Raw genomic sequence first — 16673 nt, forward strand, 5'->3', positions numbered from 1 at the left:
GTGGGGGTAACTCATTCAGCTATGTTCAGCCTGTGGCTGGGTTGGGCTGGAAGGTCTAAGGAGGCTTCCCTCATGTCTGCTGCTCTTCCACATGTCCTCTCCATCCATGTGCTGAGGCTCATCACTCAGCAGTCAAGCCCAGCTTCGTTAAAGCATGGAGGCTGGCTTCCTAGAGCAGGAGGCAGGAGTTGCCAGACCTTTTAGGGCCTGAACTGGAAAGACCCAGAATGTTACTTGCACTGCAGCCTATTGGTTAAATGAAGTCACAAACCAAGTCAAGGGGTGGGAAGAGACCACTTGTTGACGGATGCCATGTCTTGCACATCCATGGGTGAAGTGGGAAGAAACTGATGGTTATTTGGGGGATAAATGGGAAGAGTAATTGTCTCTAAAGAGAGAGAGTGGTTCCCATCCTAGTTCTGCTATTCTAACTAGCTATGTGGTGTTGGCCAAGTCACCTATTAATATGCTTAACCAGTTTGCACACATGCCAGGTGAGAGGAATGAGCCATGAACTCCAAAAGTCCTTCTCATCAGGGCAGAGGCTACATTAAGCCTGGAAGGTGGGGGTGGAAGGGGATGTAAACAGAAACACAATTAATGAATTCTTCAATTGTTCTCTCCTGGGCTATTGTTAACCTGTGTTAAACCTTTAGCTGTGGTCTGGCTAACCAGTGACATCTCCCTAATCAATCATCATATGATCTCCGCTCTTGAGGGATCAAATGTTCCTGTTACAATCTACCCTCCCCTTTCTCTGCCTTCTCCTCGTCAGCCTCATGGGATGGGAAATCAAAATGCTGTTTGTTTGTTTTTTTTAATTTTTTTTTCAACGTTTTTTATTTATTTTTGGGACAGAGAGAGACAGAGCATGAACGGGGGAGGGGCAGAGAGAGAGGGAGACACAGAATCGGAAACAGGCTCCAGGCTCCGAGCCATCAGCCCAGAGCCCGACGCGGGGCTCGAACTCAGGACCGCGAGATCGTGACCTGGCTGAAGTCGGACGCTCAACCGACTGCGCCACCCAGGCGCCCCAAAATGCTGTTCTTTTCACAGCTGTTATTATCTTTTACAGGGAGCAGGAGGCACTAGGGCTTCAAAGGGAGTTGGGGTAGGGATGCTGGAACAAAGATTTGACAAAATAATTTAGCCAACTTTATAAACATTGTGTTGACCAGTATGAACCCTGAAGCAAACTGAAAGATTTTTGTGTTTCTAAAAGTCTTCAACCAGGAGCTTTATAATTTTGAAATACACAGCTTCTTCAGCAAGTATTCTAGAAAAACCTTCATTTTAGGAGGATTATAGGTTGCCACAGGGACACTCCTGAACTAGATCTGGGATCATTATTTGGTGAGATGTAGTACGTATAGGATCTATGGTAGGTGTACAAGGAGCTCCTTAAGGAGCTCATCATTCAGTAAGTTATCTAGTACCTTCCAACCTAAGTTCTGGACCTAAGTTTGACGTGGCATTGGAGCCCTTACAGGCTGTATCGCTCCAGGAATTCCAGCAACAGCATCCAGATTTAGGCAGAGACCTGTGTACCTTACCCAGTTACTCCTTCACTATAGCCATTGACTTTCAATTTGGGGGTAGGGTGGACACATTAAAACAATGTGTACTGAGGTCTAGTGGATCCCAGATTATCTTTCCAGTACTAAACTATCAAACCCTCCTTGTGTCCTTCCAACTTTATTTCCAGAACTGTCAGGACTCCTCAAATGAGGAGATGGTAATGTTTTTTGATCACAATGTATGCATCTTCATGCCCAAGAATATGGCTTCTCATTACTATAAGAACATAGAATAATCTGCTAGATCTGCCACTCTATTTTTTTGTCTTCGTTCTTTCTCTAAGCTCTAGTTATTTCCTCTCACCAGCATCGCCTTATCTTCCTTTCCTTGACACACATCTCCATCTCTCACACACCCTATTTCCAGGGATTCCATTCTGCCAAAGTTTCAACTCAGGCTATACAAATCCAAATGCAGTAAAGATATTCTTCCAAACATTATGAAGAAAGATGTGATTAAAAGCATTCACTAAAGGGGTGCCTGGATGGCTCATTTGGTTAAGTGTCTGACTCTTGATTTCAACTCAGGTCTTGATCTCATGGTCATGGAATTGAGACCTGCAATGGGCTCTATGCTGACAGTCGGACCCTGCTTGGGATTCTCTCTCTCCTCTCCCCACCAACTGCCTGGATCACACACACACACTGTTTCTCAAAATAAATAAATGAACTTAAAAAAAAAAAAAGGCATTCGGTAAACAATGAGTTCTAAAATCTCAGGAGAAGAGGGTGGCAAAGAGGAACCAGAACATTAAGATCTCAAATCTGTGAAGGTTTTTTTATTTGTTCAAATCTCATTGTTCCTTAATCCTTCTCCCATTCTTACAACTGTCTGAAAAAATCTTCAGTAAAACTACCCACCCTAAGAGAAGATAGAAAGAAAAGCAGGAGGAGGAGCCATTCTGTATTAACAAGAAAATGACATTTGGAGGTAGAGGAGCAGATCTGGGGTCTTTGCACCCAGGTAACAACCTAAAAAAACTGTCCACGGGAACTCATAATCAAGCACAACTATATGCTGCTAGATGTGACAAATGGGGGACATATGTTCGGCTAAGTCCTATGTCAGCAGTGTCCCATTTCGCCAGAGGCCATCATGACAGCTTCGAAGCAGTGTTAAAACCAACAAAAATACTTCGTGTTCCTAAGGGGTAGGTGGCTTGGTTGAGGGACCTGTGGCATAAGAATATACACAACTGACATAGGTACGTATGTCGGGTTTTGAACACAGCAACATGGTCTAGATACAGTCTTATCTTTTCTTCATAAAACCATGCACGAGAAAGCTGCACGAGAATACCTGGAATTGCGTTAAGTTAATGATATAAGTCTGAGTGTCACTGAAGTTCTAAGGGGGCCCTGAACTAGCCTACAGAGAATGCCACTGGCCAGGTGGGTGCCTTCGAATGAGATGATCTTTATGAGCCTGCTATTCCTACTGGAAGATCAGAGACCTGGCCCACGGCGGTGCTCAATAGATGATCATTACTGGTCCACGTGTAGCTACTCTAGACAGAGTTAGTGAGGGTTCAAGTAATTTAGCCATAAAATGGGAAAGCCTGGAGTTCTTTCTGACTTCCCCCAAAAGGGCGGTGTGTGCAGCCCACGACACCTACTTCCTTCCTTTTCCAGGGAACTGGCCCTTTCCCCACAAAGCACTGCCCCCACATCGCGTCTTCCCCCGCTTTCCACTAGAGCTTGTGGCCTCAGTTACCTCAACCAAGTTTCAAACCCCGCCTCCCCCACCTCTACCAACCGCGCGCGCGCGCGCACACACACACACACACACACACACACAGCACGCAAAGAAGCGGTGCACACGCCACAGCAAGGAGGAACAAGGGCCAGCTGGGGGTCCAGCTCTCCCTGGAGGGGGTGTGGCAGCAAGGGGGCGTGGCGAACGCGAGGCCCGTTTTGCAATTGGTGGCAGCAGGGCCGCGTGGAACCCCACGTGACCAGTGGGCTCAAGGGCCCACGGGCCTACGGGCTATGGGCCCGGGCGCGCAGGCGTGCTCAGCTGGGCTGGGACGTGGGCGGAGGTGGTAAAGGGGTAAAGGCGGAGGAGGGAGTGTCTATGAACAAGCAACACATGCCTGGCGTGGTGCCTTGCAGCTGGCGGCGGGTGGGGCCGCCGGGCGGGCCGCTGCTTTCCCCTGTCCGCGGAGGCTGCGGACGGGAAACGATCCGGGTGGGGAGCACCCCTGCCCAGACCCCTTCCTCTGAAAGTCTGCGGGATCCAGGGGCCGGGTAAGCCAGGTAGAAGCTCGGGACCGTGTTATACACGGACGTTGAGAATCACAAAGATCAACCCTCTAGGCTTCTCTCTGCCCATTACGGACTCTGTGATCTCTGGCAAGTCAGTTAGCCCGGGCCTCAGTTTCCCCACTTTTCCAGGGGGCTTGCGACCTGACAGTGGCCATGAAGAACAGAAAGTTCACAATCACTCCTTGCCTAGTGAGTATTTAGAGCATCTAAGTCATGCCCTTGCCCTCAGGGAAACAGGTGCCTAGTTAAGGCACTGAAGACCAAAGTTTCATGGTGGTTTAGTGCCAGGGCTTTGGAGTGGGCCCCCTGGTGGGTCTTCAGCACTGCCTGTGTGAGCTTGGGCCTCAGTTTCCTTATCAGGGCACAAAACGTGCTTCAAAGACCATGAAAAGATAATGTGGGGCGGTTACCTTGTCCTGGGCACGTAGTAGTCTCCTAACACTAGTTAGAGGCTGAGGCAGCGCAAACGGCTTGTAAGTGCAGTTGCTCATTTCAAAGCCGTTGGAATGTCTGGGAATACAAGCACAGTGTGGGAGATGAGGGTGCACGCCCGCAGAACAGAGGTTGATTTTTGTTCTCTAGGCTAGCCAGAGTGAAGGAATGCAGTTATTAATTTATTAAGCACATTCCTATCTCTCCCTGCCTTAGAAAAAGGCTTCTGAGCCTTTCCGAATCTCTAGTTGGTAGTGTTTTAGAGCTAATAAAGGAGACATTTAACTGATTTTTCTGAATTCACTCTTACATTTAGACCAGTTCTGATGATCAAGAAGGAAAATGATTCATTTGCATTTCGGGCAGTTAATAGTGTATTGTAACAATTTGGGATGAAACTGTCAGTACTTAACAGGAAAGCTGGCAAAAACAGATAGTCTTCAACTGTTACCGTGGCTCAATGTTGAAAGCTTAAAAGATATTCGTGTTCTGTACTGTGTTTACCTCTTTCTTTTGGTCTCAATAATACCCTGCCTCCCATATCTCTAGGTGGTCCTTAAAAGCTGTTATTTATTACTTTTTAGTAGGCATGCATTTTGACCTTAATCTCACCTTTTCTTACCAGTAACTACTTTTAAGATCCTGTTGCTACAAGAGTTCAGGGAAAATCCATTTGTAATATTATTTGGAGAAGGGTGACCACACCCTGACTTCAGCAGAGTGTTGAGTAAATCAAGCTACTGTTCTTTCTGGAAAAAACCTGCAGCTGAAACTGGGATTAGGGATAAAGAAACGCAGCTGGATTTTGCCTCTTGAGTGCCAGTGATAGTTTCTATTTATGATCTGTTTATCATACAACATGCTTTGCCAGAATATGACCAGTTTTTTGTAAGCCTACCATGAGTACACATAGTATGTGATGCCTTGTGTCTGAAGTATGTATAAATAGCTGATTGATCTTGACCTGTTGAGTGAATGGGAGATGTTTGCGTAAAGCAGTAGCTTGTCTCCACATAGGTCTTTGTTGAAAAAAGTAGCCATTGATTGATGATATCTAATTGAAAGCATATGAGAGATTCCAGGATTTGACTTTTTCGTTATTTGCAATTATTCATTTTAATATTGTAAACAGTTGTAGAGTGGGCCTGTTTGTGTTCCAGTTTCCTGAAATTGGCTTTAAAGAATTAGTTGTCCTTGGTCTTGCTCACTATTTCAGTTCAGCATACAGTATAGTATGCTGAATAACTGCAACAATCGTAATAAACATTTGTTGAGCATGTAGTATTTATATTGACAGTTTATATGCTTTATTTATTTATTTATTTATTTACTTATTAAGTACCCTCCAGGCCCAGAGTGGGGCTTGAACTCATGACCCTGAGATCAAGACTTAAGCTGAGACCAAGAATGGGAAGCTTAACTGACTGAAACAACTAGGTGCCCCTATATATATAGTTTATATCCATTACCTCACCATATTGGACACTTGGGAATCAAACAGTGTTTATTATATGTTCCTCCACCTCAGAAATTGTATCACCTGTTTTCTCTGTTTTTGTTTGTTTGCACTTTTTTTTTGATCTTTATTTTTGAGAAAGTGAGAGAGAGAGAGACAGAGTGAGAGCAGGGGAGCAACAGAAAGAGAGGGAGACAGAATCCAAAGCAAGCTCCAAGCCCTGAGCTGTCAGCACAGAGCCTGATGCAAGACACGAATCCACGAACTATGAGATCATGACCTGAGCCGAAGTTGGACACTTAACCGGCTGAGCCACCCAGGCGCCCCATGTTTGGTTGTTTTTTTTAAAGAAAAAAGAATCTTCCTGAAAAGTTAGGCTTTTCAATTGTGATAGAAATCCTGGATGTTTATATTGTTTCTTTGAGAAATACTTGTCTTTAACATTTTATTTTTTTCTTTGTCTCAAATGAAATAACTAAATCTTGCAATGTTAGTGTGGGTCTTAGCCAAAACTGATTATTTTTTTACTTTTATAAAGGGATCAAGAATTTAATTTAACACATATCAGGTCCTTAAGAATTTACTAATAAGGTTGATATTGGCTTATAAAAGTTTTCAGACAAGAGTTTTTACTTCAGAAAAGGAAAGGTAAATTTGTTTATCCTCTGTTTCATTAAAATAAAAACAATAAATTTGAAAATGCAGGAAATTAGTTATAGAGAGCACTGATAGATGAAAATAAGCCATTAGACTTTGGGCACCATGGATTGGTTTATGATACCTACATGTATGTTTGTACATAATGATAGACATGTTTGTATGTATAGCTTTGTTGGATTTACAGAATGCTTTTACTGTGTCTCCTTTCATCTAATTCTCCTATATCACTTTGATAAAGATAATTGCTTAACTCATGTAAGAAATGAAAAAATTTCAGGGGTGCCTGGGTGGCTCAGTTGGTTGAGCCTCCGACTTCAGCTCAGGTCATGATCTCACGGTTTACGGGTTTGAGCCCCACGTTGGGCTCTGTGCTGACAGCTTGGAGCCTGGAGCCTACTTGGGATTCTGTGTCTCCCTCTCTCTCTGCCCCTCCCCCCTCATGCTCTCTCTCTCCTTCAAAAATAAACATTAAAAAAAGAAAAAATTTCAGAGAAGATGAAGGGAATTGCCCAATGTTTTTTGAATCCAAGTTAAATATAAAGACATGGCTAGGTTAAAAGTAAAAGAGAAAAGATATACTACTCAAAACTCTAATGAAAAGAAAGATGAAGTGGCTGTATTAGTACCAAAGTAGACATCAGATCAAGAAATACTATCGGGAAAGATAAAGAGCATTGCATAATGAGTAAAGGGTCAATTCCTCAAGAATATATAACAGTGAAAATGTGAATACCCTGGGGCTCCTGGGTGGCTCAGTCGGTTGAGCGTCTGACTTCAGCTCAGGTCACAGTCCATGAGTTCGAGCTGCATGTTGGGCTCTGTGCTGACAGCTCAGAGCCTGGAGCCTGCTTTGGATTCTATGTCTCCTTTCTCTGCACCTCCCCTGCTCACACTGTGTGTCTCTCTCAAAAATACATAAAATTAAAGAAAAAATTAAAAAAATAAAATAAAAATAAATGTGAATACACTTAACACAAGTGAAAGAACCTAAAGGTGAAATAGACAAATACACAGTTTCAGTTGGAGATGTCAACAGTCCTACTTCATTAATCCATAGAACTAGTACGTAGAAGATGAATAGGGATGTAGAAAACCTAAGCAGCTCTACCAACCAACTTGGTTGAATTGACTTTGAAAGGATACTACATCCAACAACAGCAGAATACACATTCTTTTCAAGTGCATATGGAAAATTCACAATGTTAGATATGCTGGGCCATAAAATGAACCTCAAAAAATTTAAAGAAATATGATTTTTCTGGTCCTACATGAATTAAATGAGAAATCAGTAACAATATCCCAATAATCTCCAAATATTTGTGGAGATTAAACGACGCACTTCTAAGTAACCCATGAGTCAAAGACAAAGGCATAATGGAAATTAAAAATTATTTTGAATGGCAATGAAAATGTAACACGCCAAAATGTATAGGACTAAGCTGAAGCAGTGCTTAGAGGGAAATGCATGGCATTAAAATACATTAGAAAACAAAAAATACTTCAAATCAATGCTCTCAGCCTGTACCTTAAGAAACTAAAAAACAGAAGAGCAAATTAAGCCCCAAAGAAGAAGAAACTAGGAAATAATGAAAATAAGAGCATAGGGGCGCCTGGGTGGCGCAGTCGGTTAAGCGTCCGACTTCAGCCAGGTCACGATCTCACGGTCCGTGAGTTCGAGCCCCGCGTCAGGCTCTGGGCTGATGGCTCAGAGCCTGGAGCCTGTTTCCGATTCTGTGTCTCCCTCTCTCTCTGTCCCTCCCCCGTTCATGCTCTGTCTCTCTCTGTCCCAAAAATAAATAAACGTTGAAAAAAAAAATTAAAAAAAAATAAGAGCATAAATAAAGTTTGAAATAAAAATAGAGAAAATTTGAAACAAAAATAAAGTCACTAAAACCAAAAGCTGGTATTTGAAAGATAAAATTGACAAACCTTTAGCTAGACTTGTCAGGAGAAAACAGAAGATACAAATGTTAATATTACAAATGAAAAAGAGAATATTACTGTATGTTCTACAGAAATTTAATATTCCCTATTAAAATGCTAATAGGGAATATTATGAACAATTTCTGTCAGTAAACTTGATAACTTAGGTGAAATGGACAAATTCCTTGAAAGACTACTGAAGCTTACTTAAGAACTAATAAAGAATCTGAAAACCTTTCCTGCAAGATAAGCTTCACTTGGGCAGTTTTACAAGTGTTTAAGGAAGAAATAATACCAATTCTGTATAAACTGTTCTAGAAATAGTAAAGGAGAGAACACTTCCCACTTAATTTTATGAGGCCAGGATTAACAACTCAGGCCCATTAGGATAGCTACTATCAAAAATGAACAAATCAATAAAAATAAGCGTTGATGAAGGGGCGCCTGGGTGGCTCAGTCGGTTAAGCGTCCGACTTCGGCTCAGGTCATGATCTCATGGTCCGTGAGTTCGAGCCCCGCGTCGGGCTCTGGGCTGATGGCTCAGAGCCTGGAGCCTGTTTCGGATTCTGTGTCTCCCTCTCTCTCTCTGACCCCCCCCCCCCCATTCATGCTCTGTCTCTCTCGGTCTCAAAAATAAATAAACATTAAAAAAAAAAATTAAAAAAAAAAATAAGCGTTGATGAGGATGTGGAGAACTAGAAACCCTTGTGCCCGGTTGATGGGAATATAAAATGATAGCTGCTATGGAAAATGGTATGGTGGTTACTCAAAAAATGGAATTACCATATGACCCAGCAGTTTCAGTTCTAGGTTTATACCCAAAATAATTGAAACTAGGATCTTAAATATTTGTACACCTACATTCATAGCAGCATTATTCACAGTAGCTAAAATGTGGAAACACTCCAGTGTCCATCAATGAATAAATGCATAGGCAAACCGTGGTACATACAAAAGTGGAATTTTTAAAAAATATTTTTTAAATGTTTATTTTTGAGAGAGACAGAGTGTGAGCAGGGGAGGGGCAGAGAGAGAAGGAGACCCAGAATCCAAAGCAGGCTCCAGGTTTTGAGCTGTCAGCGCAGAGCCCGATGTGGGGCTCAAACCCACAAACCGTGAGATCATGACCTGAGCTGAAGTCGGATGCTTAACCAACTGAGCCACCCAGGCACCCCCATACAGTGGAATATTATTTAGCCTTAAGAAGGCAGGAAATTCTCATGTATGCTACAACGTGGATAAACCTTTAGACATTATGCTAAATGAGGTAAGCTAGTCACAAAATGACAAATACTATATGAGTCTAATTTACATGAGATAGTGGAGTCAAAATCAGAGACACAAAGCAGAATGGTGGTTTGCAGGGGTCTGGGGAAGGCAGAATGGGGATTTATTGTTTATGGGTACAAAGTTTGGTTTTGCAAGATGAAAAGAGGTGTGGAGAAAGATGGTGGTGATGATTGCACACATTAGGAATTTCTGTAATACTACTGAACTTTCTTAAAAATAGTTATGATGGGGGTGCCTGGTTGGCTCAGTGGGTTAAATGTCTGGCTCTGGATTTCAACTTAGGTCATGATATCATGGTCGTGAGATAGAGCCTGGTGTCAGGCTCTGTGCTGGGTATGGAGCCTGCTTAAGAGTCTCTCTCTCCTGAGGCGTCTGGGTGACTGAGTTAAGCATCTGACTTTGGCTCAGGTCATGATCTCGTGGTTTGTGAGTTCGAGCCCCACATCGAGCTCTGTGCTGACAGTTCGGAGCCTGGAGCCTGCTTTGGATTCTGTGTTTCCCTCTCTCTCTGCCTGTCCCCCACTTGCGCTTCATCTCTTTTTCTCTCTCAAGAATAAGTAAACGTTAAAAAAAATAAAAAAAAAAAGTCTCCCTCTGTCCCTCCCCTGCTCACTCTCTCTCAAAAAAATTTTTTTAAATGGTCACCATGGTAAATTTCATGTTATATATATTCTATCACAAAAATGATTGAAAGATCCACTGTATAAAAAGAATAATAAATACATCATGACCAAGTGGGGTTTATCACAGGATGCAAAGTTGGTTGACTATTTGTAAATCGGTCAATGCAATTTACCTTATCAACAGACTAAATAAGAAAAACCATATGATGATCATTTCAGTAGATGCAGAAATAGCATTTTACTAACATCTATCATTCATTCATCACAAAACTCTCAGAAAAGTAGGAATAAAAGTAAACTTCCTCTACTTGATAAAGGGCATGTATGAAACATCTGTAGTAAGGATGTTGGCTCTCACCACTCCTATAGGAAATAGGTATATGGATTGGAAAGGAAGAAATAAAATGCCTTTGTTGGTAGATAGCATGGTTGTCTATGAAGAAAATTCCAAAGAATTTACAAAAAAGGTAGTGTATCTAGTAGGAAGTTTAGCCAGGTTACAAGATACAAGGTCAATATATGAAAATTAATCCTACTTTTCTGACAGAATATTTTGAACTTTAAAACTTTTAAGTGCTTTTTATAATAACATCTAAACAGTTAAAATCGTGATAAATGTAACAAAATATCTGCAAGATTTGTATGCTGAAAACTACAAAACTGATGACAAATCAAAGGAGACCTAAATTAGTGGAGCATTGGACTGTGTTCATGGATTGGAAGACTGAATATTGTCAAAATGTCATTTCTTACTGAATTGTTAAGACTGAATAGGTTCATTGAAATTATAATCACAATCTTAGTATTTTTTTTGTGGAAATTGGGCTCTTCTAAAAATTTACTTATTTTCAAATGAAATGTAGCTGACATAGAATATTCTATTAGTTTCAGGTGTACAACATGATTCAACATTTATATACATTAAGAAATGCTTAAGTATAGTTATATCTGTCCTTATACAAAGTTATTACAATATTGACTATATTCCTTATGCCATACTTCAGATCTCTGTTACTTATTTTATAACTGGCACTTTGTACATCTTAATTGCCCTCACCTATTTCACTCATCCCTCTGCTCCTCCCCTCCACTTTGGCAACCACCAGTTGGTTCTCTGTATTTGTGACTCTGTTTCTGTTTTGTTTGTTCATTTGTTTTTTAGATTTCACATATAAGTGAAAACATATGCTATTTGTCTTTCTCTGTCTAATTTATTTCACTTAGCATAATACCCTCTGGGTCCATCCATGTTTCTGCAAATGGCAAGATTTCATTTCTTTTTATGGCTGAGTAATGTTTCACATACATACATACATACATTTTCTTTATCCGTTCATCTGTGGGTGGACCTTTGGGTTGCTTCCATATCTTGGCTATTGTAAATACTGATTCAGGAAATGTAGGGGTGTATATATATTTTCAAATTAGTGTTTTCATTTTTTTCTGGTAAACCAGAAGTGGAATTATTGGATCATATGGTATTTGTATTTTTAATTTTTTGAGGAAACTTCATACTGTTTTTCATGGTAGCTGCACCAGTTTATATTCCCATGAATTGTATATGAGGGTTCCCTTTTCTCCACATCCTCACCAACACTTGTTATTTCTTTTTGATACTAGCCATTCTGACAGGTTTGAGGTAATACCTCGTTCTGATTTTGGTTTGCATTTCCCTGATGATTACTGATGTTGAGCATCTTTCCATGTGTCTCTTGGCCCTCTGTATGTCTTCTTTGCAAAAATGTCTATTCAGATCTTCTGCACATTTTTTAAATCAGCTTGGGTTTTTTTGTTTGTTTTGCATTGAGTTGTATAAGTTCTTTATATATTTTGGATATTAGCCTTTTCCAGATTTGTCATTTTCGAATATTTTCTCCCATTCACTAAGTTGCCTTTTCATTTTGTTGATGGTTTCCTTCACTGTACACAAAAGTTTTAGTTTGATGTAGTCCCAATAGTTCATTTTTGCTTTTGTTTCCTTGCCTCAGACAGATGCAAAAACATTGGTAAGAGCAGTGTCCAGGAGTGTACCGCCTATGTGTTTTCTTAGAAGTTTTATGGTTTCAAGTCTTATATTTAGGTCTTTAATCCATTTTCAGTTTATTTTTGTATTTAGTGTAAGAAAATGGTCCAGTTGCATTCTTTTCTGTGTAGTGGTACAGTTTTCTCAACACTATTCATTGAAGTGTTGTATATTCTTTTCCCCATTATATATTCTTGCCTCCTTTGTCATAGATTAATTGACCACATAAGCATGGGTTTATTTCTGGACTCTGTATTCTGTTCCATTGATCTATTGGGTCTGTTTTTATGCCAATACCATACTGTTTTGACTGCTGTGGCTTTGTAGTATAGTTTGAAATCTGGCTGTGTGGTACCTCCATCTTTCTCCTTCTTTCTCACAATTATTTTGGCTCTTTGGAGTCTTTTGTAGTTCCATGCAGATTTTAGGATTCTAGTTCTAGTTTTGTGAAAAATCTATTGGTATTTTGGTGGGGATTGTGTTGAATCTGTAGATTGCTTTGGGTAGTATTGACATTTAAAAAATATTCTTCCAACCATGAGCATGGTATACCTTTCCTTTCATTTGTGTCTTACTCAATTTCTTTTATCAGTATCTTAGACTTTTCAGAGTACCGATCTTTCACCTCCTTGGTTAAATTTATTCCTAGTATTTCATTTCTCATTGATATAAATGGAATTGTTCTCTTTTGCTAGTTTGGTATTAGTATATAGAAACACAACAGATTTCTGTGCATTAATTTGTATCCTCCAACTTTACTAACTTCATTTATTCTAAAAGTTTTTGGTGGAGTCTTTAGGGTTTTCTGTATGTAGTATTATATCATCTGCAAATAGTGATAATTTTAATTTTTTATTACCAATTTGGATATCTTTTATTCATTTAATTGTCTGATGCTGTGGCTACAACTTCTAGTACAGTGTTGAATAAAAGTAGTGAAAGTGAACGTCCTTGTTTTGTTCCTGTTCTTAGAAGAAAGCTTTCAGCTTTTCACCATTGAGTATGATGTTAGCTTGGCTTTATCGTATATGCTGTTTATTATGTTGAGGTATGTTCCCTCCAAACCCACTTGGCTGAGAGTTTTTATCATGAAACTTAAAATTTTGTCAGATACTTTTTCTGCATCTATTGAGGTGATCATAGGTTTTTTAATCCTTATTAATCTCTTATATCACATTAATTAATTTGCAGATCTTGAACCATCCTTGCATTCCTGGCATAAATCTTACTTGATTTGGTGGTTAATGATCCTTTTAATGTATTGTTTAACTCATTTGCTAATATTTTGTTGAGTTTTGCATCTATGGTTCATCAGGGATATTTCTTTTTGGTAGTGTCTTTGGTTTTGGTAACAGAGTAATGCTGGCCTTGGAGAATGAATTTAGTATTCTTATTAATTATTTGGAATAGTTTGAGAAGGATAGGTATTAACTCTTTTTTAAATTGTAGAATTTACCTGTGAAACCATCTGTTCCTAGACTTGAATTTTTTGATTATTTATTTAATTTAATGACTTTTTACTAATTTTATTTTCAGATTTTCTATTGCTTGCTGATTTAGTCTTGGAAGATTGTATGTCTATATGGATTTATCCATTTTGTTTTTCTAGGTTGTCCAGTTTGTTGGCATATAATTTTTTGTAGTAGCCTTTTAAAATCCTTTATATTTCTGTGGTCCAACAGACTATTTGCAATATTTATATAGAGAGACAAAGAACTTACTACAACCAAAATAATTTTGAAAAAGAAAAAGCAAAATTGGAAGACTCATGCTACCTGATTTCAAGACTTACTATAGAGTTACAGTAATTAAGACCGTGTGACTTTTTTTAAACCTATGCTAAAAAATACACGTTATATGAGATCTACCTTCTGTAATTTTGTTTTGTTTCTTTTTAAGGTCTATTTATTTATTTTGAGGGGAAGAGGGGCAGAGAGGGAGAGAGAATCCCATGTGGACTCCACACTGATGGTGCAGGGTTTGAACTCACAAACTGTGAGATCATGACCTGAGCTGAAATCAAGAGTCGGTTGCTTAACCAACTGAGCCATCCAGGTGCCCCTACTCTCAATAAATGTTTAACTGTACAACACAGTATTGTTAACTGTAGGCACAGTGTTATATAGCAGATCTCTAGAACTTTTCAATCTTCCATGACTGGAGGATTAATTATACTCATTGAATAGCAACTCCTTATTTCCACCTCTCCTCAGACCTTGGCAACCACTGTTGTATTTTGTGCTTTGATGACTTCAACCAGTTTAGATACCTCATATAAGTGGAATCTTGCAATGTTTGTCTATGACTAGCTTATTTCACTTAGCTTAATGTCTTCAAATTCCATCCGTTTTCTGGCATATGACAGGATTTCCTTCCTTTTATGGCTGAATAATATTTCACTGTTTGTATATACTACATTTTCTTTATACTCTGTTTTCTTTATCCATTCATCTTTGAACATTTAGGTTGTTTCCCTCCCTTGGCTATTGTCAACAATGCTGTAGTAAACCTGGGAGTGCAGATATCTTTTTGAGAACATGTTTCAAATTTTTTTGGATTAATACCTAGAAGTGAGGTTGGTGGATCAAAAGGTAGTTTTATTTAAAATTATTTTGAGTAGCATTCATAGTGTTCTTCATAGTGGCTGCACCATTCTAAATTTCCACCAGCAGTACACAGTGGTTCCAGTTTGACTACACGTGTTAGTTTTCTTGATAGTGCCTATCCTAATAGGTGTGAGGTGTTATCTCATTGTGGTTTTGATTTGCATCTCCCTGATGTTTAATGATGTTGAGCATCTTTTCATATATTTACTGACCATTTGTATATATTATTTGGAAAAGTCTCTATTCAAATCTCTTGCCCATTTTTAATCAAATTATTTGTGTTTTTGTGCTTTTGAGTTCTAGGAGTGCCTTACATATTTTGGATATTAATCCCTTATAAATTTGCAAAAGGTTTTTTCCCTTTGGATAGATTGCTTTTTCACTCTATTGATTTTTTTTTTTTGTACAGGAGCTTTTTAGTTTGATACAGCCTCAGTTTGTCTGTTTTTGCATCTATTGCTTATACTTTTGGTGTCACATTCAAGAAATCATTGATAAGACCGATGTCATGAACCTTTTCCCGGGGTTTTTTTTCCTACAGTTTTTCAGTTTCGGGTCTTACATTTAAGTTTTTAATCAATTTGAGTTTATATTTATATCTGGTGTAAGATAAGGGTTCAGTTTCATTCCCTTGCATGTGGATGTCCAGTTTTCCCAGCACCATTTGATGAAGAGACTGTCCTTTCACCATTGTGTATTCTTGGTGCCCTTGTTGAAGATCCATTGGCCATATATGAAGACAAGGTGATATTGGTGAAAGGATAGACACACAGGTCAATGGAACAGAGTCCAGAAAAAGACACAAACGTGGCCAAAGGTGCCAAGGTAACTCATTGGAGTAAAAGATGGTCTTTTCACAAAATGGTGCTAGAAGAATTGGATGTCCATATTTTAAAAAAATGAACCTTGATCTATACTTTAAACACAGACAAAAATTAACTCAAAATGTATCATAGACCAAAATGTAAAATCAAAACTGTAACACTTCTAGAACTTCCTGTCCATATGGTAGCTACATGTGGCTATTTAAATTTAAATAATTAAAACTAAATACAATTTTAAAATTCAGCTCTTAGTTCTAGCCACATGTCAAGTCCTCAGTAGCTATGTGTGGTTAGCTATAGCTAGTGTATTGGTTAGCTTGGAGTATAGCACATTTTCATCATCACAGAAAGCTTTATTGTCTACTGCTGTTCTGGAAGAAAACAAAGGAGAAAAATCTTTGGGATCTTAGACAAAGACTTCTTAGGACACAAAAAACATGAACCACAAAAGAAAAAAATGATAAGTTCTATCAAAATTAAAAAACTTTGGATCATTGAAAAGCTGTGCTAAGAAAATAAAAAGATAAGCCATAGACCAGGAGAAAAAGTATTTGCCAAACATATATTTGATAAAGAATTGGCAACCAGAATATAAAAAATGAAACTTTAAAAATTCAGTAATAGTAAAAGAAATAAAAAGGTAAGCAAAAAATTTGTACAGACACCAAAGAAGAGATGAGGATGGCATATTTTTAAAATTTTAAAAATCTTATCCAGGTATGTATTAGCTTGTTTCCCTCCCCCATCAACAAGGAGTATTGGCTGGGAAGTTTATGGTCCAGTTTTGTTTTCTTTAAATTTAACTGGGTCTTTCTTACTTTTAAAGGGTTAGTTAATCCTCACAGTTAAACTGAGGAAAATAAGATTGTGTGTGTGTGTGTGTGTGTGTGTGTGTGTGTGTGTGTGTCTGAAAAAGCAAACACATCTTTTTTATAGTTGCTTTTGTCCAAGAGTATCAATAGTGAAGTTAAAAGCAAGCAACATAACCATCTTA

General features: G+C 38.9%; 1 long non-coding RNA gene across 11 annotated transcripts in view; it reads left to right on the plus strand.

The window, feature by feature from the left end:
• The first annotated feature begins 3571 nt into the window (after nt 1-3571).
• Nucleotides 3572-16673, plus strand: part of LOC131509868 (uncharacterized) — a 64331-nt gene continuing 51229 nt past the window's right edge. For 3 of the 11 annotated variants that reach the window (XR_009260738.1, XR_009260732.1, XR_009260735.1), the window contains exon 1: nt 3581-3824. This is a non-coding gene — a long non-coding RNA (uncharacterized LOC131509868). Of the gene's footprint in view, nt 4032-16673 lie in introns of all 11 variants that reach the window. The other 8 variants (XR_009260739.1, XR_009260741.1, XR_009260737.1 and 5 more) reach the window with 7 other exon arrangements.

The sequence above is a fragment of the Neofelis nebulosa genome, chromosome 4 (genome assembly GCF_028018385.1).
Source record: "Neofelis nebulosa isolate mNeoNeb1 chromosome 4, mNeoNeb1.pri, whole genome shotgun sequence".
Classification (NCBI taxonomy): Eukaryota; Metazoa; Chordata; class Mammalia; order Carnivora; family Felidae; genus Neofelis; species Neofelis nebulosa.